The sequence below is a fragment of the Lathyrus oleraceus genome, chromosome 3, assembly GCF_024323335.1.
Source record: "Lathyrus oleraceus cultivar Zhongwan6 chromosome 3, CAAS_Psat_ZW6_1.0, whole genome shotgun sequence".
In the NCBI taxonomy this organism is placed as follows: Eukaryota; Viridiplantae; Streptophyta; class Magnoliopsida; order Fabales; family Fabaceae; genus Lathyrus; species Lathyrus oleraceus.
The window spans coordinates 57,103,237-57,127,917 of NC_066581.1; the positions used below are offsets into that span (position 1 = coordinate 57,103,237).

Consider the following 24,681-nt stretch of genomic DNA (forward strand, 5'->3'; position numbering starts at 1 on the left):
ATCATCCTCATCACGATTCTGAAGTATCTCTATCACACCCTGATCCAGCATTTCTTGGATGTCTTTTCTGACTTGACGACATCCTCTCTCATTGACAATGCATACACGACAACTGTCATGGTCATGCTCGTAGTGACTGTATTCACACAACAGTCTGTGCATCTCGACCAAAGATTGTCAGATATGGCTGACATATCTGACCTTATATTTTCCAGGGCAACCCTGAACCATATTGACAGCAGATTTCCCATGCTCGGGCAATGGGTTCTTCTTTACATTAGGACCTATGTCCTCGAAAAATAGAATACCACTTCTAACAAGGTCCTGAACCTTGGTCTTGAGAGGGTAACAGTTCTCCACATCATGTTCGGGAGCACCGGAATGATAAACACAGTAAAGCTCGGGCTTATATCACCACTAAGGGTTGGTAGGTATAGCAGGTGGGTCACGTGGAGTGATCAGCTTCCTTTCAATCAATGAAGGATATAACTCTGCATAAGTCATTGGAATAGGATCAAAAGTGACCCCCTTCCTATCATAGCTAGTGCTGGTTTGATTGTTGTTTTGAGGCTGGTAGGCCTGCTGTTGTTGCCGATATTGTTGATGTTGTTGTTGCTGGTTCTAATTATGATATTGATATTGCTGATTTTCTCTAAAAATAGGTGTCATATGAGCCACCTGGTGCTGGTTACTGGCCGGACGCACAGTCTTCCTTTTCACAGAGGGTCTTCTTGATTTAGCGTGGGAGGTCACAGCATGTGCCTCTCCATCTTTCTTCTTGGCAAACGCCCCATAACGTTTGGCAGAAGAGCCTTCTTCTCTAGCCAGGCGCCCTTCCCTGACTCCTTCCTCTAGCCGCATCCCCGTGTTCACCATCTCGGTGAAATCAGAAGGAGCACTAGCAATCATCCGCTCATAATAGAATGAACTCAAGGTCTTCAGAAAGATCTTGGTCATTTCCTTCTCTTCTAGCGGAGGCACGATTTGTGCATCCAATTCTCGCCACCTCTGGGCGTACTCCTTAAAAGTTTCTTTCTCCTTCTGGGACATGGCCCTCAGTTGGTCCCTATCGGGAGCCATATCAACATTATATTTGTATTGCTTGACGAAGGCTTCTCCAAGGTCGTTGAAGGAGCGGATGTTCACACTACCCAGGCCCATGTACCATCTCAAAGCGGCACCGGATAGGCTGTCCTAGAAGTAGTGGATCAGGAGTTTATCGTTGTCGGTCTAAGTCGACATCTTGCATGCATACATAACAAGATGGCTGAGTGGGCAAGTGTTTCCTTTGTACTTTTCAAAGTCAGGCACTTTGAATTTGACAGGAATCTTGACATTAGGAACAAGGCAAAGCTCAGCAGTAGATTTGCCAAAGAGGTCTTTCCCTCTGAGTGTTTTAAGTTCCTTGCGAAGCTCAAGGAATTAATCATTCATAGAGTCCATTTTCTCATACACGTCTGGGCCCTCAGATGGCTCAGAGTGGTAAATGGTGTCATCTACTCTCGGCAAAGTATGCACGACTGGAGGTGGCACAGCAAGGACCGGGCTAGATGCCGGTAAAGAAGCAAAAGTTGGGGCGAGACCCTCTGGAACAAAGTTAGCGGGCATCCCCCAGGGAAACCCGGTTGGCATAGCAGTAGGCGCAAAGTGGGCACTGGAAGCAGGCACGGTAGAGGAAGCAACCTCTGAGATGATCGTCCTTTGGGGAGGAGTTGAAGGCGTTAGAGACGAATGGCTTTGGGCGGCCAAGAAAGACTCCATCAGGGTTGTCAATCTTGCCACTTCCTCCTTCAATTCTCTGTTCTCTTGTTCTAGGTGATCCATTAGCTTTGATGAGTTGGCTCTGGTGTAGTACCGATGCGTCAGCTTGTCTTCAAAATAAATGAAGAACATAGAGTTATACCACTGAACAAGAAGCTCTGGAACAAAACCTGCTTATGCATATGATTTTGTTTTTTAATCAGAGGAACTTTAGAGTTCTATTTGCAAACATTTGGAAATATTAATCACTTTAGACATATATGGAATAATCTCATCAATAATATTTGGAAAAAATTTTACACCAAAGAAGTACAGTCTTGGTAACCAAATACAATATAAGAGAGAAGGAAAATGAACATCCTATGGAACCCTAGAAAGAATCGTCCAAAGCTCTCGAGACCGGAAGATAGGTCGCACGAAGCCTCTTCACCTCGATCTCATTGGCTGCCTCCATATCTGCCTTCTCTTTGGCGAGTCGATCGTACTTCCTCTTCCCAAACCTGGAAGACTGAGGAAGAAGAGAAGTGACCACATCATCAGGCTCGTCAATAACCTGATGCTCCAGAAACTATATCAAAGCATCCTTATCTCTAAGCTGCTGAAGTAGCTCCTCTCGCTCACGGACCCAAGCACGCGAACGATCTTCATCTCTCAACTCCTCTACTCCTTGGTCAGGGAGGGTTGAAGGCCCAACCATAACCATAGGTGTAGGTCTCGGGTATTCATAAAGTATAAGGTACTCAGAAGCTCTCCTCCTAACCCATAAGGTATAGGGTTCCAAAGCAATACAATTCTTCGAACCAAGCTTTTTCCTTCCCTTCCTATGAATCTCGCGCCAAGCGCGGACCATCCTGCCCTTCAAGTTTTGAGGATATTTACCCTCTTGAAATAACACACCTTATAACAGAACCTTATTAGGTTTATCCTTCAAGGGGAACCCAAGCTGACGACGTGCTAAAACAGGGTTGTAGTTGATTCGACCACATGTACCAAGAAGAGGCACATTGGAGATTTCACCACAAGAGTCAATAATCGGCATACCATCATACACACGGTTATACCAAAAGATATCATCATTAGTGAGAGACATAAGTCTCGTGGACCACCGTAGACATCCTATGTTCTCCTTGAAGGCGACCGTCTGTGGCAAGTGCGAAATAAACCACTTGACAACAGAGGCAAACAACACACAATGGTACCACCACCCTTTGCATTCCTCATATGCAAAGATAAATAAGTGTCACCCAACAGATTCGGAACGGGATTAAGAGTAGAGAAAATCCTAATAGCGTTCACATCCACAAACTTGTCGATGTTGGGAAATAACACTAGCCCATAGATGAGAAGTACAAATATGGCCTCAAAGACGTCCTCACTCATGGCCTTCCCATACATAGTAGCTTGAGCAATGAGGAAATCAGATGGGAGACCTTGAATTCCATCTTTGGTAGTCATATGAGCACCAATAATAGATTCCTCTATATGCAACATATCAGCAATCTCTTGAGAAGTAGGGACTCTCTCCAAACCACTAAACGGCAACTGATCTAGAATAGGTATACCCACAAGATAGGCATACTCCTCAAGCATAGGCAAAAGCTGAAAATCCGGAAAAGTGAAGCAACGGTACAAGGGATCATAGAACTGCACCAACACACTCATCAGACCTTCATCCACCTGAATAGCAAGGATAGACAAAAGCTTCCCATGACGAGCCTTGAACTCCAAGGGGTCTTATACATAGGATGTCAAACTCCTTAACTCTTTCAAGTCGGGTTGTCTGAAACTTTACTTCTTCGTATTCCTTCTTTGCTTATCCATGTCTGAAAATTTGCAAATAGACCTCTTAAGTTCCTTGAAAATTTTCTCATTGTTGATGATATGGATGTGTATGAATGCATGAATGCATGGATGCAACAATCACACTCAAGGATCAAGCAAATCACACCACACAAAGGTCATGGGATAGATCAAGTCATCCTTAATATCAATCATCCATTTTGGTGGATTATGGTTTACACCTTATCAACACCCAAGTTCCATTGATATTAAGGATACACAAGAACGAATCAACCATGAATCAAGGGTTTGTTGCAAGTCACGAGCATGGAGTCTCGGTTAAGAACCACCCAAAGGGAGTGTACTAGGGTTAAACCTGACAATCATGTTCTACAAGAGGTTCCCATAGTCATCATCCCATCTTTCAGATATTATCGAATAAACGACTACTCGTATTCCAAAAATATTCTCAAGAGAGACTCTTATGAGTGTAGTATCGCGTAACAATCGTATCAAATCTTACACTTGAACGATCTTCGCACTACGTCCTAAAATAGGCCAAGATGGGCTTGGTAAACTAAGGTCCTTGGCTTCTAAGGTTTATATTGGAAAGAGTAATGCCTAACCACGACTACTCGTGTGACATTATTTATCCCAACATAACCTCCACCAAGTGAATGCGCTTGCAAGTCAACTTGCTAAGGAATAACTCCACACAAGTTAACAAGACCATGCCATTCTCCTATCATAAGTGCACTCGAGTTCGGGTATAGAACTCATCTCACAAGAGACCATCAAGCACACAAGCAATTGATATACCAAACAATTCATACATTACAAACAATACATTATTCCCAAATTTGCACAAAAATATGTCACAAATAATATAAACAATACAATACAACAAAGGTAAAAAGTAGGCAAAACCCACTAGGCAAATCTTTGATCCCTAGCAGAGTCGCCACTTTTCTGTAGCGGGGTATTCGTTACCTTTAGATTTATTTACTAAATCAAAAGTGAATCATACAATTCGAGTCACCACCACACTTCTATTTATCCAAAGGAAAGGTTAGAAAGCGAACAAAGATCTAGAAGTTTTATCAAATCAAAAACTAATAAAAATGTATGAGATCTGGGTAAGGGGGTTGGTTATGCAATGGGAAGGTTTTAAGCACCCAAAACATCCTTAATACTCTAAGGGAGCCCTTTTCACTAATGTTGTAAGGTAGGTTGGTATTTGTGAAAATTATTTGTGCAAACATGATTGGGGGGGGGGGGGGGTGAGAAAAGAATATACAAGTTATTTACAATTTTTGTGTTTGAATGGATAAACCCATTGCCTACGTACCATCTTAAAAAGGTAGGATCAAAACCTCGTAGTTCAGGGTAAAAATCTCAAAAGAAGTTGGTGAATTGATTGTTCAAAAGCCTTAAGGTCTTTTGTTATTAAAAGGAGAAAACTCAACCTAAAACCACAAATCCACCATGTGAGGAGAGCTTCAACATGCTAGTGAGGGGTTAACCCTATAATAAGCATGGAAGACTTATTGTCCATCACTAAGGATATAGGTGAGTATTATATCAACCTCTAGGATAACTCAAACCTAATAGCTAATATTTATGAAAAGCTTTGGCAAAAGTGGCCATTGAAACCACAAAAACAATTGAGTGAGTTGTATTTACCAATGAAAAGTATTTACAAAGTAAGGTCAAAGTTGACTTAGGATTCAATTCAAAATAAGTGTTATGAAAGGAGTTTAAAAAATCAAAAGCATAGTGCTTAGGTTTCTAATTTTGAAAACAATGTTATTGTTTGCACAAAAGTTTGGCTTGGGTTAGAGTGGGGAGAATAAGAGAATGGCTAAGTCCTAAACATGCAAAGATGAAGGATGAGAAATAAAACCACATGGAGTTCCCTTCTTGAGATCATAGTGATGATCCAAGTTGTTCCCTTTCCTTTGGAATTAGCAAGCAATAAGCAAATAACTCAAGCAATCAAGTACACAATCAAACAAGCTCCTAGGAAACTTCCAATTGGCTTTTGTATCTCTCACTTTGGATGCTCATGACAATGGTTCTTCTACTTGGCAAGTTTGGGATCCCTAGCACACAAGAACACACAAATCAAAAAGTTCCACAATGCAATAGAAAGAATGGACAAGAGTGAGTTTAGAATTAGGTTCTTTCAATTCATCTTCAACATTAAGCATTCTAAAGGCATGAGGCCTAGTTTCTCTTTGACATTTTAGCACTCTAAAGGCATGAGGCCTAGTTGCTCTTCAAACTCCATTAGCATAGGTAAGGTCCTAAAACTAAGTCCTTTGTCCATTTGCATTGGGTTCACACAATCAAAACAAAACAAGCACGATGATATATACACAATAATATGTTCAAGTGAGCAAAAGGCAAATTGCATTAACATAAACATGAGCTCAAGTGAGCGAAGGGCAAAAGCAAATGAATTAATGAACAAGATATTAAATTGCATAAAAGTAAATTGCAAGAATTAAATGCTTTAATTAAAAGTTAGTGGTCATTAGTTAGTGTTAGTGTGCCATAAGGCAATTTAGCGCTATGTTAAGCAATCATAAGTGGACTAATGTAGTAGCCACACCTATCTGAGGCCGGTCAATAAAACTATAGGCAACAAACACAAGTTAGAGACCATGACTAGTAAGCCAAGCTCCTACAACTTTCCATGCCAAAAGAAAAGAAGAATGATCTTGTATTGGTTTAGGTTTTTTGCTTGACCAAGAAGCAACCTATCCTTAATGAAAAGCCATTCACTTGATCTTTGATCAAGATGAATTAGATTTGAACCAAGGAAGGTTAAGCCTCTCATATGTCAAGGCTAACCACCAATCTTTAACTCATTGATCAAAAAGAAAAAGAAGAAGAAGAAGAAGAAATGGAAATGTACATAAATGGAATTCAAATGAAATATCCAACACACATTGATCAAACATGAATAGAATCAAAGTCAATCAATGGTAAACAGAAGTAAGATGAAGCTTAGAAGTAAGAAACAAATAAAATATTTTTGGTATTTTTGAGAATTAAAATAATACTTGAATTAAAATAAACAAATAAAGGTCAAACTTTAAATCCATTTCAAATCAACTTGGAAAAGTCCAAATGGATCATCCTAAGTTCAACAAGGTCAAACAAAGTTTGACAAAAAAATTCAGCATTTTTGGAAACCAGAAACTATTTTTAAACAATTAAAAATGAATAAAAAATAACATAATTGAACTAAAATCTCAAATAAATCTCAAATCAATTAAGAAATTGATGAGAATATTTTTCATAGATTCATCATCATTCAAAGATGTTAAGAAAATATTTTTTCATTTTTTGAATATTGGAAACTATTTTAAATGAATTAATAATAACTAGAAAAGAGAAAATTCACAAAAAAATATTAAATGACATCATAAAAAATATTTAAAAAAACATTTTCAGAAACTAGAATTAAAAAGGGAAATAATGCAATTGGTCCCATATTTTTTTTATTTAAAATGAAAGAGTTATGAATTTTTGAAATAAAATGAAATAAAGAAAAATAAAATGAAATAAATGAGAAATTGTAAAAATCCTGGCGCGTTGGATCAAACTCATTAAATGAGGTGGCACATCAGAGGGATGAGGGATGCGCGCGCACGATGGATCAGAGTCAAATGAGAAACACGTTGTATTTAAAATAGTCATAACATTGCATGGCTGGGATTTGATCTAGAAATATCAACCAACGGTCTAGATGCAAACGGGTGTGGTGGATGGTGGTGTACACCATTGTCTTCTCCGGCGAGCAAGCCAGCTCCAGCCAGAGTTGCAGGTTTGCAAAACCTCACCAAAACGTACGATCCTCATATCATTGGAAAGATGGGGTGATGTACATCATCCTTGTGCCATTTATTTCTCCTCTAGACTCTCATAGAAAGAGAAATCTGAGATAGAAAATTATGGAGTTCAATCTGAGTTTGCTCAATTCATGAAATTAAATGCACCAAACAATTGCCTCTTATGAGAGGACTTCAGAGGAACCAACAAACACAAGAAATGAGCAAGATCCAGGGAGATTCGAATGGAAAAAGTTTGAACAACAACCTTTGAAGTGCAGCTCTACAAGGCAAGATCTCTTCCAATTCTCGGTTGCAGCTTGATCTTGAGATGGAAATGAAGTTAGGCTAAGGAATTGGAGTTCAATAATCAACCAAGGAAGTTGAAAACTGAAACTGAAAAATTGAAGAGAAAATGCAAAATTCCTTTAGGTGAAGGGTGAGGATTCAGTTCTGCAGCAATTTAGGTGCCTTAAGGTTGGGAATGGGTGAAGCTGAGCACTTGTATTTACAGTGAAAGCTTATGCAAGCAAGGCAAAATTCATGTGCATTTGGAATGAGGGCCTCCATGCACGGGCCTGTACAGGCGCATGGGAGGCCCAAATGCAATGGAAATTGAGTGCTAAGATGTAAGCAAGATGAATTGGATGTGCAAATCCGATGGAATTGGCTTGTGCACAAATATTTGACAAGGTTTCCATAAATGAACATAAATCTTCATCTCTTCGAAAATGAGCTTTGCCAAATTGAAACATGGTCATGTGTATAATGGTTGGAAAGGTCTTGACATGAGGAAAAATTGTTATGTTGAACAAAAATCCATTTGGAGTTGGGAAATTTATGAAAACTGATCATGAATTTCAAGGTAAAAAACATGTGTATGTGAATTTTGCCAAAATGGACTAACTTCAAGCCCTTATGTTTCAATGATGCAAGTCTCAAATGACAAAACCTTCAATAAAAAAGTTGTATATAGTTTCAAGACAATAAATTTGAACTTAAATTTTGCATCATTTGGATTTTTGATGAGAAAGTTATGGGCACTTGAAGTTGGACTTTTTCAAGATTCAATGGCTTTGGTCCAAAATGACCTATAATGTTTTGTATTATCACATGTAATTATTTTAGGATTATGAAACTTTGTTCAACATAGAAAATTAAGTAGACATCTTAAAATTTCCAATTCATTTGATCCCACCTCAAAATCATGAAAAATGAGTGAGTTATGTCCTTGGGAAGTTGACCCAAAATTAGGGTTTCAGTCAAAATGACTTATAATGTATTGAAATGGATGATGATCTTCCAAGCTTCAAATAAATTTTTGATGAACATGAAAGTTGTTAATATGGTTCTTAAGAAAATATTTCCTCTTGGGGTTATCTTCATTTGACAAACACATCAAAAGTTAGGTCTCAGTGGATTTCAAAATGGTTAGATGAATTGACTGATCAACTCCTCAAGTCCAAACTTCATATCTTAATGAATTGTTGATTTAGGACACTCAAATAAGCTCAAATATGCATGAAATGATTAATTAAAGAACTTACCTTTATTGTATTTGATCATGGGTTGAGGTTTCTTCATGAGAAGGCACAGTCAATGCATAGATGAATTAGGGTTTCCTTGGGAAACAATCCTCAAGACCTTTGGTTTGCTTTGATCAAATTGACAAATTGAGATACTTAGGAGGCATATATGATGATTGAGAGCTTTGGGAACCATTGCCATGCTTGCTTTCAACTTCATCTGGCCACATCAATGAGTATAGGGGCCTCCTAGGAGCCTTGGGTCTTATGATTGCTCAAGCTACAAAACAAAAGATGTTAGTGACATATTTTTGTGCTTTTGGTTAGGAAACAAAAATAAGAAAAGCAATAATATACAATTCAAGCATGCTTGGTGGTCTCAAACCAACTCACACAAGTCCCAAACCAAGGGTTAAGGAGCCAAGATGATATGATCCTTGAGTCAAATGCAAAGTGCAATGATATGATGCCATGAGGGATCTTAGGGTCAAAATTAGGGTCTTACAGATCCACCCAAGTAATCTTGGCTTCGTATCTTTCTTACATAATAAGTATCTTATATCAGCATGATCTGTGTAGATAATGATTTTATCTTTTACTAAATAAGAATGGAATTTGTCAATAGCGAATACCACAACTAAGAGTTCCTTTTCGGTTGTGGCATAATTCATTTGAGCTACATCAAGGGTTCTGCTTGCATAATAAATGACATGTAATTTCTTATTTTTCTGATGTCCTAAAACAGCGCCTACGACATAATCACTTGCATCGCACGTGATCTCAAATGGTTGACTCCAATCAGGAGGTTGCATAATAGGTGTAGAGATCAAGGCGTGTTTATGGAGATTAAATGACTCAAGGCATATTTGGTCAAAGATAAATTCAGAGTCTTTCATCAAGAGACCGGTTAAAGGTTTAGTGATCTTAGATAAATCTTTAATAAAATGCCGATTGAAGCCAGCGTGTCCAAGAAAACTTTGGACTTCTCTGACCGTCTTGGGTGGTTGGACGTTCTCAATAACTTCGATTTTTTCTTTGTCAACCTATAGTCCTCTCTTGGATACTATGTGTCCTAAGACTATACCTTCTTTTACCATGAAATGGCATTTCTTCCAATTAGGGACTAAATTGACTTTCACGCATCTTTCTAGTACCTTTTCTAAATTAGCAAGGCACCCTTCAAAGCTTGATCTGCATACGTAGAATTCATCCATAAATACTTCCATGATATCATCTAGGAAGTCTATGAATATCGCCATCATACATCTCTGGAAGGTTGCGGGAGCATTGCATAATCTTAATGGCATTCGATGGTAAATGAATGTTCCATAATGACATGTCAATGTAGTCTTTTCCTGGTCATCAGGATGAACTATTATTTGGAAAAATCCTGCATAATCATATAAGTAACAGAAATATGAGTGTCTAGCCAAATGTTCAAGCATCTGATCAATGAACGGAAGAGGGAAATGGTCCTTCTGGGAGGTTTGATTGTTTAGCTTTCGTAATCAATACGCATTCCCCATCCAGCTTCCACACGTTTAGCTACATATTCTCCTTTTTCATTATGAACTACCGTGACACCTCCTTTCTTAGGTATGACATGCACTGGGCTAACCCATTGACTATCTGAGAACGGATAAATTATTCCAGCTTCAAGAAGTTTTAGCACTTCCTTCCTAACTATATCATCCATGATAGGATTAATCCTCCTCTGGTGCTCTCTAGAGGCTTTAAAGTCCTCTTCTAGCATAATTGTGTGCATACACACAAAGGGGCTTATCCCTTTTAGATCTGAAATGTTATAGCCTAAAGCAACATGGTACTTTTTCAACACTACCAAGAGTTTCTTAGTGTCTTCTTTATCAAGATCAACATTAACTATAATTGGGTGATCAATGTGTCCATCTAGAAAATCATATGTTAGATATTTGGGTAGTACTTTAAGTCCTACTGAAGGTTGCTTAGCGCTTAGCATAGGGTCAGGTGTAAGTGCAAGACATTCTTTTAGGCTTTCATGTTGATAATGTCCAGCCTCATTTTCTTCTAGCATAGCTTCAGCTAGAAGTTCGATCAATTCCTTAATTGGTGGTGGTCGTTCAGATGCTAATTATTTTATGCATTCATCAATAATATTTATGAAACAACATGTGTCGTTTATAAACGGGGCTTTAAGAAATTGAGAAATAATAAACCCAATATTCTCTTCACCTACTTCGAATGTTAATTTCTCTCGTTTTACATCTATTATCGCACCAGCAGTGGCTAAGAAAGGTATACCTAATATGATAGGTATATTAGAGTCTTCCTTTATATTCATTATTATGACGTATGTAGGATTATAGAATTGTCCAATGCATACTGGAATATTCTCCAACACTCCTACATGGTATTTAACGGAGCGATCGGTCAACTGAAGGGACATCCTAGTAGGTCTTAAGTATCCTAAGTTTAGCTTCTCACAAATCGAAAGGGGGCATAAGATTGAATCTAGATCCTAAGTCACAAAGTGTCTTGTCAATGACAAACTTGCTTATCACACATGGAATAGAAAAACTACCAAGGTCTTTCAGCTTTGGGGCCATGTCGTTTTGGATAACGACGCTACACTCTGTAGTGAGTGTCATTGTCTCGTCATCTTTAAGTTTCTTTTTATTGGACATGATTTCCTTTAGGAACTTGGCGTAAGAGGGCATTTATGTAATGGCTTATGTGAAAGGTATAATGATATGAAGTTTCTTTAGAAGCTCTATGAATTTCTTGAACTAACCCTCATTCTTTGATTTGATGAGTCTTTAAGGGTATGGTACTTTTGGTTTATAAGGAGGTGGAGGTACATATGGCTTCTCTTTTTCAACAGTTTCGTTGGTTTTGGTTGTCTCCTCATTATCAACTTTTTGTGGTTCTTCTTGGTTCTCTTTAGCTGCTTTCTCTGGTTCGCTCTAAACTTTCCTATACATCGCAGGTTTTGAAACTCTTGGGTCAACATGTCCATCTAGTTCCATCCCACTTCGTAGTGTGATGGCATTAGCATGACCTTTAAGGTTGGGTTGAGATTGTCATGGAAATGTGCCAGCATGAGCAGCAGGAGCCGCTTGTTGCTGGGCTACTTGAGAGATTTGTGTCTCAATCATCTTATCACGTGTGGCCATGGCATCAACCTTGTCCACTAATTGTTTCACCAACTCATTTGTGTGAACATTTTGGTTCATAAATTATTTATTCTGCCGAGTTTGAGTTATGATGAAGTTTTCCATCATTAGCTCCAAATTTGATTTTCTAGGAGCGGAGGGAGCAACAATAGCTCCCTTTTGGAAATTTGGAGGTGTTGCTGGTGGTGGGCTGGGAGAAAAAAACACGTTGTTTTTGTAGGAAAGGTTTGGATGATTTCTCCATCCTGGATTATAAGTGTTTGAATAGGGATTTCTTTGCGCATAGTTAACTTGGTCTGGTACAGTCCCTGTCAAAAGCTAACAATTAGTAGTGATATGTCCTTGGACTCCACAAATCTCCCAGTTTGGAGTCACAAAAGCTATAATAATTTGAGGGGTAATGGTTAGGTTGTTGATCTTTTGAGTGAGTGCATCGACCTTAGCACTCACATAGTCTAAGCCATTTACTTCAAACATGCCTCCATTTTGTGGTGTTTTCTCTATTTGAGCATGTTTGATGCCCCATTGATAATGGTTCTGGGTCATGTTCTCACTAAGCTGGTAAGCTTCATTGAAGGGTTTATCCATTAAAGCACCGCCAGCTGTAGCGTCTATGGTCATTCTTATGTTATAAAGTAGACCATTATAGAACGTATGGAAGATGAGCCATTTCTCTAGACCGTGATGAAAACATAATCTCATCATGTCCTTATATCACCCCCAAGCTTCAAAAAGTGACTCTCCATCTGTCTGTCCGAACGTAGTTATGTGATTTCTTAGCACTGCTGTTTTGCTCAAAGGGGAATATCTGGCTAAGAATTCCTTCTTTAGTTCGTTCCAAGCACAATTGTTTTGCTCAAAGGGAAATATTTGGCTAAGAACGTCTTCTTTAGTTCGCTTCTGAGAACTGGTTCTGTTGCACGATTTGCAGCAAATAAGGTTTCAATTCGAAGGTGTTTTCCTGGATTGCAGGTGGAATAATGCTTGAGTGCGGCTCGTCTTGGGATGGTACTGCGAAGTCTTCAAGATGACAATTATCTGGTTCAGCCATAGGATCAAATATGGCTCTAAGTTCTTGTATTTGGTGTTTAAGGTTAATGAAACACCCGGTTTCAATAATCGGTTGTTCTAACCCGTCTACGGTTGAGCGAGTGTTCGACATAAACCGATAAAAAGAAAAATATAAAGTATCTTAGTCTATATGTTGCTACACCGGAATCACATTATTGACTGTTGGTACCCGGCAACGGCGCCGAAAACTTGATGTGTGCTATCCGCAAGTGCACGAAAAAATCAGTTATAGTATAAAAAATGTCGAACCTACGGAGACCAATGTCAACCTACTATGATCTGATATCTCTTTGTAAATCTAAAGCTATCAGAAAATGTTTTGTTTGAGAATGAATCTAAAATAACTAGTTTGAGAATTATATTAAACAGAGACCGAAATATGATTTTCGGGTACCTTCCAGACTCAGATAAAATTCAGCATTTTGTTTGATTTTAAAAATCATTTTTAGAGGAATTACTAATTTAAAAATACGGGCGCAACCCATGTTATGTTTTGGAAAAGTAGCTGCTTGATGTCGCACGTACAAGTTACAATTTCGAAACACTTTTTGAAAACCGAGAAATCCTAATTAACTAATAAAGCATTGTCGCTCTTTTTAAAAATTAAAAATCCAAACTTTATGATCGGATACCGCTTTCACACTTTCGCGCTGAAACAGGTATCTGAGCGCTTTCGCTTTTGACTTTTGGAAGCAAAATTTAGAATCAAAAAATCATTTTAATATTGAAAATCAGAGCTAACATATTTTAACGAGTCTCGTCGAAATGACAATCCTCATATCTCAGACACTAAGAACTTAATCGGACATGGTTATAGGAAACATATTGTTATTTAATTGTGAATATATTAAACTAACCATAATTATTAATTTAATTTAAAAGAAACAGTATATATATATATATATATATATATATATATATATATATATATATATATAATATATTATATATATATATATATATAATATATATTATATATATATATATATATATATATATATATAGTACCCGTGTAATATATACCAGTTTTACCAAAACTGATATATACACGTGTGTAAAGTAAAAATAATGCAAATCAATATAGAAAATTAATAATAATAATAATAATAATAATAATAATAATAATAATAATAATAATAATAATAATAATAATAAATAATAAGAAGAAGAAGAAGAAGAACTCAAAATTAAAATAAAAAATAAAAAGTTATAAATAAAATAGAGCCTGCAAATAAAATCTGGAAATAAAACTGATTTCTGAAATTAAAATCTGAAAACGAAATTCGGCAAGATTGTTATAAAGTTGATCCAAGTACAAACAGCAAATTCATATTTCTAAGATGTAGCAGTTCCTCAATGTGAGAAACTACTGCTTTTACAATGGTATAATTTCTGCCCAAATATAATTGCTCTAAATTTTGGATGATGAAAACCTAAAACTAAGGTCTATTTATAAAGCTGGCAACTGATGAAAAGAGTTTGCAATTGTGTAGGAGGAGTGGGAGAGTTATCAGATGAAGTGGGAGAAGACTAGGTCTGGCGGTTGTTATTTTTCTGGCCTAAAAGTCCATGTCGGACGCCATGACAGCATGGCGAACGCCATGAATGAAAATTTGGTAGGACACGGGTTTGAAGTCCATAGTGAATGCCATGACCTCATGACGAACGCCATGAGTGTTGAGTGTATCCCTTTTGGATTTTGCTTGGTGGTGAAGAGGCACCATAACTGCCGTGTCATGGCAAACGCCATGAGTGTAGAACTTGCCCCTTTTCTCCGTTCTTTGCCATTTTCGTCTCGATTTCTCGCACAAATACTCCTTCTTGGAAAATACCTGAAACAAACACAATATACCAGCATAAAAAGGAAATAAAATGGATTAAATTATCATATGTATCGAGTCACAAACATGATATGTTTCGTGGTTATCAGTTGCACTCATGGATCCACTCAAAATCCTGAAAGCACCGTAGGTAGATGACATTTGTATAAGTGGCACTCTTGTCCACAAAAATCATAGTTCCAGTCAAATATAGTAGGAATGCTCTCAAAGCATGCGCTATGTGGAGTCCCACATATTCCTCATCACCTGTAGCCTGATGTGCTCTCTTGAGCTCATATGTATATACCATTTTCAAGTATTCAAACCTAGCATGAGCCCTTTGGTCATATCCAAATCCTCCTCAACCTCTGCTGGGTCATCCCCCAAATAGTTTGTCATCATCTTGAGTGCGTCGTCTTTGGTAATCCTCTCATGATGTAGAAGTCTCCCCCTGATCGGAAGATGTAGCAAACACGACACATCGTTAATTGTGATATACATCTCACCAAGCAGGAAATAAAATGATGAGGTCTCTAAGTGTCATCTCTCCACGAATGCATTAAGCATTGTGTGGTTGACCGTAACGTAACTGGTCATGCACAACTCCTTCATTCTAGATAGGGACATAGCTGCCTGAAACCAATCCTCATTCGGCTGAGGCATGCCAGTAATCTTCAGCCTGTTGTTAATAAACTTCAGCGGATCATGGTCCTGCATAAAATAAAAACAATGTCAAAAACTTGTCAATTAAAATAAATGTAAATTAAAAAAATGAATCCAACTAATGCTACCTCTCCGTCCTAGATATATCTGACAACTCTACAGAACCTTCTCCAAATGCCTATGACTTGCATCCTCAACAGCCTCACCATCTAGAGGTGGCACTGGCTCAGCAACATCAACAGTAAAATATGGTATTGGCTCAGAAGCATTAGTAGTATCAGTAGTAGACGATGCCTCTGGTACCATCGGTTACTCGGGTACCTCTGGTTCCTGAATAGGTGAAATCTGACGACTACGTGAGGATGGAAGGAGTGATGCATCCATAGCTGAAACTCGCTCCTACGAGAAGAAGAAGATGGAGAAACATGAGGAGAAACATGAGCCCTAGAAATAGATGTCTCTGCATGGCCAGAGAGAACATGAGCCTCTGAAGCCCAACTTTTTTCTGCCGCACTGATGTATGTTATGCAATCCTCATGTGCCTCAGTCTATTGTGTCTATTAGCCATAAATCCTGAAAGATAAAGTAAACTAGACAATTAGTGCAAGCAAGCAATAATACAAGCAAGAAAAAAAATTGAGAAAATTCTGGAGATGCATCTCCATAATTTTCTACAACACAATAGGTACGACAATGACGCCAATGCACACATGAAAACACAAAAAATAATGCTTTGATCATCATTTTCAGCCAACAAACATATTTTACACTATGTCTAAACTATCATTCATGCAATTTCTACTCATTTCTAAGCTTAATCATCAATTTCTATTCATTTACGCAAAAACTCAAACTTTTCAAAACATTAAAAAACTTACAAATTTGAGCTTGATTTAGTGTTGGGTGATCTTTCTGATGTTGATTGAAGATCCTTTGAGTTTGGTTGTTTGATTTTGGACTTGGTGGCAAAAACAAATTTGAGAGAGTTTGAAGAGGTTTTTAGAAATATCATAAATGAGGAATGAGAATGGTCTGACGCGATTTAAGCTCCAAAACATTCCGGATATGCATCTCCAAAATAAATTTGAAAATGCATCTCAGAAATATTTTAACTTTAACTGATACTTGAATGCATCCAGAGATGCATCTCCTAAGTTTAAAAATATTTAAGTATTATCACGTGGTGTAATAATAAAATATAAGGTGCATTACGAAATTCCAATTTTCTAAAAATATATACGCCACCAAATAAAAAAGTACATTACTATTTATATAAAAGTTTAGGCCTCCATTTTATTTTATTTTCAATGAACTGAAATGGTTGCAAGTGTTTAATTTTTCTCAATTGTCATAGCTTTGAAACTTGCTGCCATCATAGTGAAAATTTTCTTTGTCAGTTAAAGGATATTGTGTTTTTTTTATTTGGATAAAACACAGATACATTCCTTTTTCTATAGAGAACATTGCACTAATTAGAAAAGTGATTTTTTTTTCAATTAATTAAGAGAAATTAATTAATCATAATTTTTCATATATATATATATATATATATATATATATATATATATAATATATATATAATATATATTATATATATATATATATATATATATATATAAAATTATGATTAATTTTCTCTTAATTAATTAAAAATATATATAAAATTATACAACATGAATATTAAAATTGTAATCAAAATCAATTTATATAATGTAGATATTATGAAAATGAAACAAATAGACAATATACAATAATACATATATACAATGAGAGAAATACACTTTTCTAATTTATATAGTATATGTTTTTTTATTATTATATTTTTTATTTTAAGTTATTTGAAAATTCAATATATTTTTAATTTCTTTTTCTTATAAAACATTTTTTTATTTTTTTTAGTGAATATGAGAGTGATTAAAGGGAATAGAGATGAAAGACTTTAATTAATTTTTTCTTTAGGCTCTATAATATAGCAGTGTGAGTGAGATAACTCGACTTTATTATATAATTTAAATTATTGTAAATAACTGATATAAAGTCCGATTATTATCAACAAAATATTTATTTATATTATTGTAAACAAATTATTGATATTTATAATTTCAACAATTTAAAAAAAAATATATATTGATGAAAAATATGCAGGATTAATGAATTAAATATTTTCGATATGTATGGTTATTTTGTTCAATTGTAAAATAATTTTTTCATTATGTTATCTTTTGATAATGTTTCAGTTTTACAAGGTTTTTAGTGTATATGAATTGGATAATCTTAATATAAAATACGTAATTTAAAATTTTTTAATAGATCTTGTGAAGGAATTTACTAACATCTCCGGAGTTATACATGACACCCCCACACTTTCAATGAAATAAATATATTGTCCTTTAATTTAAAAATATAAAATAGTTAAATTACTTTTTCCATAATTTTTAAAACTGTTGTACGTCTGTCTTTTTCTTTCTTTTGTTTACATCGGATATTGCTAATATTTGATACAAATTTGGTATAAATTCATCAATTATTTGCATTTATACTGAATTTGGAATATAATTGGTATAAAAAATTTGAGTTTTAATCAAAATATTTGTAAAATATGGTGTACAATGTGGGATGATACCGAGTTTTTAGAAAATTTAGTAGAATGGATGAGTTTCTATCAAATTTTTTGAAAAATTTGATATTATATTTTGATTGCCATCGGACTTTGCAAAATAACCGGTATAAGTGAGTTGAAGTAGGTTTTTTTAATTATTAATAATTTCATTTATTTATTTATTAACGAGATATAAGAAAACATAAAGTCAACATAATTTTAAAATAAACTTAACAATATTTTAACATAACATAAATTTAACAACATTTTGACATAACATTACATAGCATAAAGTTAAGATAACCTTAACAACATTTTAACATAAAGTTAACATACAAAAGTGTTGGTCCAATCTCGACCATTCAAAAATTTATGTGCAATCTCGATCATACAAAAGTGTTAATCTTCATGAAGTCTAATTATTGGTTCTTCCAGATGTTGTCTCGTTGGTGTGTGTACCATAGCATCGTGTTCCCAATATCTTATGCAATCTACATATGTTATTTCTCATTCTCTTGTACCTTCACTATATTTCTCTCTCCAAGGTCATTGATCGGAGGTAGTTGACAGACAAACTTCATCTTCAACTGAACCAAATGACAATTATTGACAAAACCAACTTCAATAAGTTTATGTATACATGAAGACGTATATGGAGATAACATAAGTGGAAACTAGGTGATGTTCAGGTTTTTGAAAAAGGTAACAAATATAATATTGTACATATAAGCATATGGTCTCTAAGGTTACACATAGCCCTTCACTTGTACTTGTTCGCCTGACAATGCTATTAGCGTGCCACCAAGCACTTTGACATCGCTACGATTGAGTTGTAATTTCTGGAAAGCATCTTAGAACAATATATCAACAAAGTTATAATGATCTATCAAGACTCGTTTGATATCTCAGTTGTCATGTTGCATCGTAATGACCAGGGGGTCGTTATCATGAGGGTTGACTCTGACGACTTCCTCGTCAAAAAAGGTAATGTTAACTCCTGTTTTCCCTCACGCGCATCTAGGGAAACCAAAAGATATTACATTTTCCGCAAGCACCTGCCTTACGTATTTCTTTCGGGTGGAATTATATATACGTCCACCAAAGAACCCTCTAGTTATGATTTTGGTGTTAGAATGTAGTGTTTTGCATGCCATCTTCAAAGGAAGATGGAAGAAGTAAGAGTGAAAGAGGTGTGGTCGAGGTTAGCTTTAATAGGGCCCCACAGTGGGGATCATTATACTAGTCAAAACGTGTAGGTGTGGATGTCACTCGTTAAACGGCAGGATGCTTAGAGACCTTAGTATGTATATTGCGATGTATGGTGACGACGAGAAACCATGTACGATGATGTTTTGTGGTGGTTTTTAGGTTCCGCTCGCGTGAGGTGAGAGACCTTGTATATGTGTTGGCTGCTTGTGTGTAAACGTATGAAGGGTGTGATCTGTAGTAGTTAAAATTTGTCTTTTTTCCTTCTTATGGAAGGTATTTATAGAGGTTTTGGGTCTAGCGTTTTCTTGGGAAGGGTCGACGTTTACCTAGTCAATAGTGGATAGTTGAATCCCTATTTCCAAAGAGGACATGATTCAATTATTGACCCAGACTTCTATCTGCCCTAGAAAATATCTTATCCCATGTTTCCCATGAATGTACGATAGGTAGGCTTTGATGAACGAGGTGATACCTCCGTGGGAGATACATGATTACCACCCGCTCTTGAGGTGACCTATAATTATCGTCCTAGACATATCATTCACAAATATAACACTATAAATAAAATATTTTTAAAAAGATAGGGATGTGAGTATAATTGTTAGGATATATGATAAAGTTTTCTTATGTGATAGGATGTTTGGACTTAAATTGTGCGTTTGAATGTATGGTATTGGGTCCTAGGCCCACACTTGTTTGTGGCTGGATTTGTGACCTTGAAGCCTTATATCAGTCCAATAACCACATGCATGCAAAGACCATAAATATGAAAGCTGGCAATTCTAACAAGAAGCTGATGGTAATATCATGCGTAGATTGGTACACACTCGCATGTTGAGGAAAAACCATTAAAGTTATGATTGACTCATATGTATTAAATATTAATTAATTAAGGTGTTTTGTAAAGTTACCAATTACTAGCTCCAAGGATGATTGAAGTAGATATTGGGTTGTCAGATTTCATGCATAAGTTTTATCTTAGTTTTTTTTCCTTTTTCTTCATGAGTTTGATTAGACCACTTTAATCTAAAATTTTAAGAATTCCCCAAACTCTAATACAAATTCCAAATTCATTAATTGAGAAGACCTAAATAACTAATTTAAGAACCACAAAAAGAGACACATACATCAAACACAATGTTTACATATAAAAACCAATTATAATTTTAAAAAATTGGAAAACCATTACATATATTAGTGGTATTAGACATTGACACATTTTCATTATAAATTGTCGGTTCTATATATATATATTTATATAATTATAATGCTTATTATAATTTCATATAGTTTATTTCCAAGAGCAAGTTCCCTCCCAAAATCAATTGTAATCATGTAAATTAGCAATAAAGTTGACTATAAATTTCCCACTATACAAAGTTAAAGTGATAAATGTAATAATTTTAATAGTTACAAAGGAACATTTTAACCATACAATGCTTTTGTTTATTAATTAAAGGGCTTTCTTAAGGGCTTATATTTAATCAAATATTGATATTCCATTATTAAATAAAATTAATTCAAATTTTTATTTATTTCAAAATAAATAAATATGAAAAAAAAAACCCTAATATTTAGATGGTGTACTTCACTTGATAAAGTAACTAACCTCAATGACTAATGGAGAAAGAAATCAATCTAAAAATAACTTAATAATAATGATTATTAGTTGGATCTTAATCTTCCTTATGTAACCTCATGAAAAAGACACTCATGTTTCATTCATCATATCGCTATTGTTTTGATAAGACATAAAGATAATCAAGTTGATGTTAACTAAAACACAAGAAATTTGCATGTGCTTATGTTTCCAACCTCTCTCTTAATTGCCCAATTTAGCATGATCAATAACATAGTGTCTTGTTGCTTATTTTTAATCAAATTATTTATATTTCTCAAAATGATAACTATTGCCATTACACTAAGCAAAGATATAAATGATATGATATAATGAAATTATGAATGACATCAATGCTCTAATATCTTGTCAATTAGTTGTCTAAATATTGTAGGATTAGATGTGGAAAAGGCATTGTATTAAGGATAATGCAAAGGCATCTTATAGTTTTCAAGGGCAAATAGATTATGTCTCCCTCTATTTCAAATGTCTATAATTATGATCTTCTAATATTTTCATTCATGAATTTTACTTCAAAAATTTCACATCACACTTTTTGCTTTTACTTGGATTTACTTATTAAAGCTTTCCATATGATAAGATAGGCTTTGCAAAAATAAATGTAAGATTATAAAAATATTATGAAGAATATTATTTCTAAAACCATTTTTTGACACAATAAAAATAAATTATTATATAAAGTCAATAAAATATAAAGATCATTGACACATTTTATAACTGAAGCAATAAAAAAGAAATAAAAAAGAAATCCGAAATACTTCATATTATTTTATTATTTTATGAGACTTTAATTAAAGATAATTCAATTTTATAAAAATAAAGTAAAATATTTCATATTAAAAAGAGTCCTAATATATTTTATCAAATCAGTTATGTTCTATACATTATACTACAACGCAAACCTGAATATCTTCCAGCCACTAAATTGTTAGACTAATAAATCTTATAACATTTCTTCTTTGAGTGTCTTTATAAGGAACTTGACCAATAAAATGGGAATGTTCAATTTTTTGTTAGGTTTACACAATTAATATAAAATAGGGAACTATCTTAGTTTGCCTACCCTAATTAAGAGGTCTAAAAGAAAAGATTTTAGTTATATACTTGACAGAATTCAGAAGAAAGTGAATGGTTGGAAAAAGCAGAAATTTTTCTATGTTGGTAAAAACATAAACAAAGTCATCTGGAATTACTGGATACCCTTTTTAAAGACATAAACAAAGTCATCCGGATTTTTTTGGCGGGGAACTAAAGATAAGGAAAGGAAGATGTGTTGGTATAGCTTGGAGAATAAGTTTAATGCCAAGGATAAAAGGGGAATGGGTTTCAGAAGTATGAGCTCATTCAATGAGCCCCTTATTGCTAAGAAGATGTGGAGAGCTATGATAAATAAGGATACTTTGGTGCACAAGTGTTTAAAAGCTAAATATTTTCATCACAATGACATAAATGAGTCCAGTAATAAACCTAATGATAGCCACCTATGAAAAATTTAATTCATACTAAGGAGAAATATTTTAAAGGTTGATGCTAGAAGAAAGGAAATGATAACAACATAAAGATTTGGGAGGACCATTGGCTACCTTACCAAGACAGGTTTACAATCCTAACTTGGAAACATTTGGATTCCAAAGTGTTTTGGGTTAGGGGTCTAATTGTTAAGGATGGGCAAAGTTGGAACTCTCAATTCGTTGAGCAGACGTTCCTTCCCTATGATATTGAGAGAATTCTCAAAATCTCTCTAGGTAATAGAGAGGGAAATAATTTCATAACATGGATGGCTACTAAGGACGATAATTATACGGTTGAAATAGGATATCATTGATTTCTGAATCAGACTACTAGTGAGACACCTGAATCGTCTAATCGGGAAAGGTCTAAGAAGATGTGACAAAAATACTAGAGTATTAATACTCAACCGAAAATTAAAGTTTTTGGCTGGAGAAACCTCACTAAAGATATTCCGACTTGTAGTGCCCTTAACAACAAGGGAACCCCCTGCCTCATTTTCTACCCTAATTGTCTTTAACAGGAGGAAATTCTTGACCACATTTTTCTAAGATGTCATAAGAATAGAAGAATTCGGTTTGGTTCATGCCTAAACAATAATATTGTCGCGGACCCAAACATCCAAGTCATCGTTGGTTGTTTCAAACTATTGAAACTACAAATAAAGAAACTATAGAAAAGTGGTGACCTATCTTTACTGCATCTGGTGAGCTAGAAACAGAGAAGTTTTCGATTACACTATTATCACTATTGAGGAGATCCTTAACTATGATAGTTACCTAATCAACCATAACAGAAACAACCAGAACAATGGGAAAGTATAAGAAAAGAAATAACTAAGGATACCCGACCTTATGTAGAGGTCAACCATGAAACAAACCAAAAGCATCATAACTCTAACTTTAAGCATATGACTAAAGACAGACAGAACAAACAATAATATAATAGTATTCACACACACAAGCCCTTAGAGTCCAAGAAGGGGCAGGATATCATAAATAAGAAGAGCCAAAAATGAAGGAAAATGATACCAGAAATAATACCAAAGATCATGATAGGCATAAGAGGGATACCTGGAAAGAGATCAATGTTTAACACAATGCTATTAAGGAGATCCATGATGAAGATAAGTAGGAGAAACATTTTGGCATTCAAGACCAGAAGGAAAATAACATCAACGAGTGTAGTAATATTTATCATAATTGTAACAAAAATTCAACGGAAGACCAACAAACCACTTTGCCAGATGGAAGGGCTGGTATTAAAGGAAGCAAATCAAAGATTATTAACAGAATTGATACTTACATGCTCATCAACAAGAAAGAGTATAATATGATTAGTCTAAAGAATCAGATGAGTAAACAGAGAATTCACATGGTCAGAGACAATAAAAATAAACCAGTGAGCATTGAAGATATTGATAAGGATCATCGCCAAACTCTGAGACAAAATAAATAGGACCAGTGTATAAAGAATCTGAAAGGGAAGCGGAGAATTCACATGGTCAGAGAGAATAAAAACAAACATGTGTGCTTTAAAGATATCGATAAAGGTGATCAAACTGAATCACACCGCGTTTTTGACTCGGATTTCACATGTTTATTAGGTCTTTATTATCATTTTGCTTGTGTTATGCTCTCTTTTATGTTATTTTCAGATATTTAGCTCTTTCGGGACCTTTTTAGAAGAAACGAAGCAAAAAGACCAAAAATTATGGTTTTCCGGCAAATATTGTACACATGGAGTTATGCATGGAGGCCGCTATAGGAGAAGCCATGACACATCAACCCTCAACCAGGAGGTAACCGCCACGATCCCATGAACTTTCCCATTCACACACATGGCGGGTGCCATGAAGGGGTGGCGGGCGCCACCTTTGCATTTCACATTCCCACTAAGGAGAAGTTGAAGGGCACCATGGTCTTTACAAGCTACTGAACTCCTCTATAAATAGGTCGTTCTAGTTCATTTCCAAATCATCCAACTTAGTTTGCAACACTAAGACTATATTATCATCTGTAAAAGCGGTAATCCGTCACATCGAGGGGTTATCGCACCGTAGTGTAATTGAGTTGGATCACTTTGATTTTGCTGTCGTCTTTATCTTCAAAGTC

At 35.3% G+C, this 24,681-nt stretch overlaps 1 non-coding gene across 1 annotated transcript; it reads left to right on the forward strand.

The window, feature by feature from the left end:
• The first annotated feature begins 12,733 nt into the window (after positions 1–12,733).
• On the forward strand, positions 12,734–12,840 carry LOC127134133 (small nucleolar RNA R71). The gene has a single exon (XR_007807900.1). It is a non-coding gene; the product is annotated as a small nucleolar RNA R71 (small nucleolar RNA).
• The last annotated feature ends 11,841 nt before the right edge of the window (positions 12,841–24,681 follow it).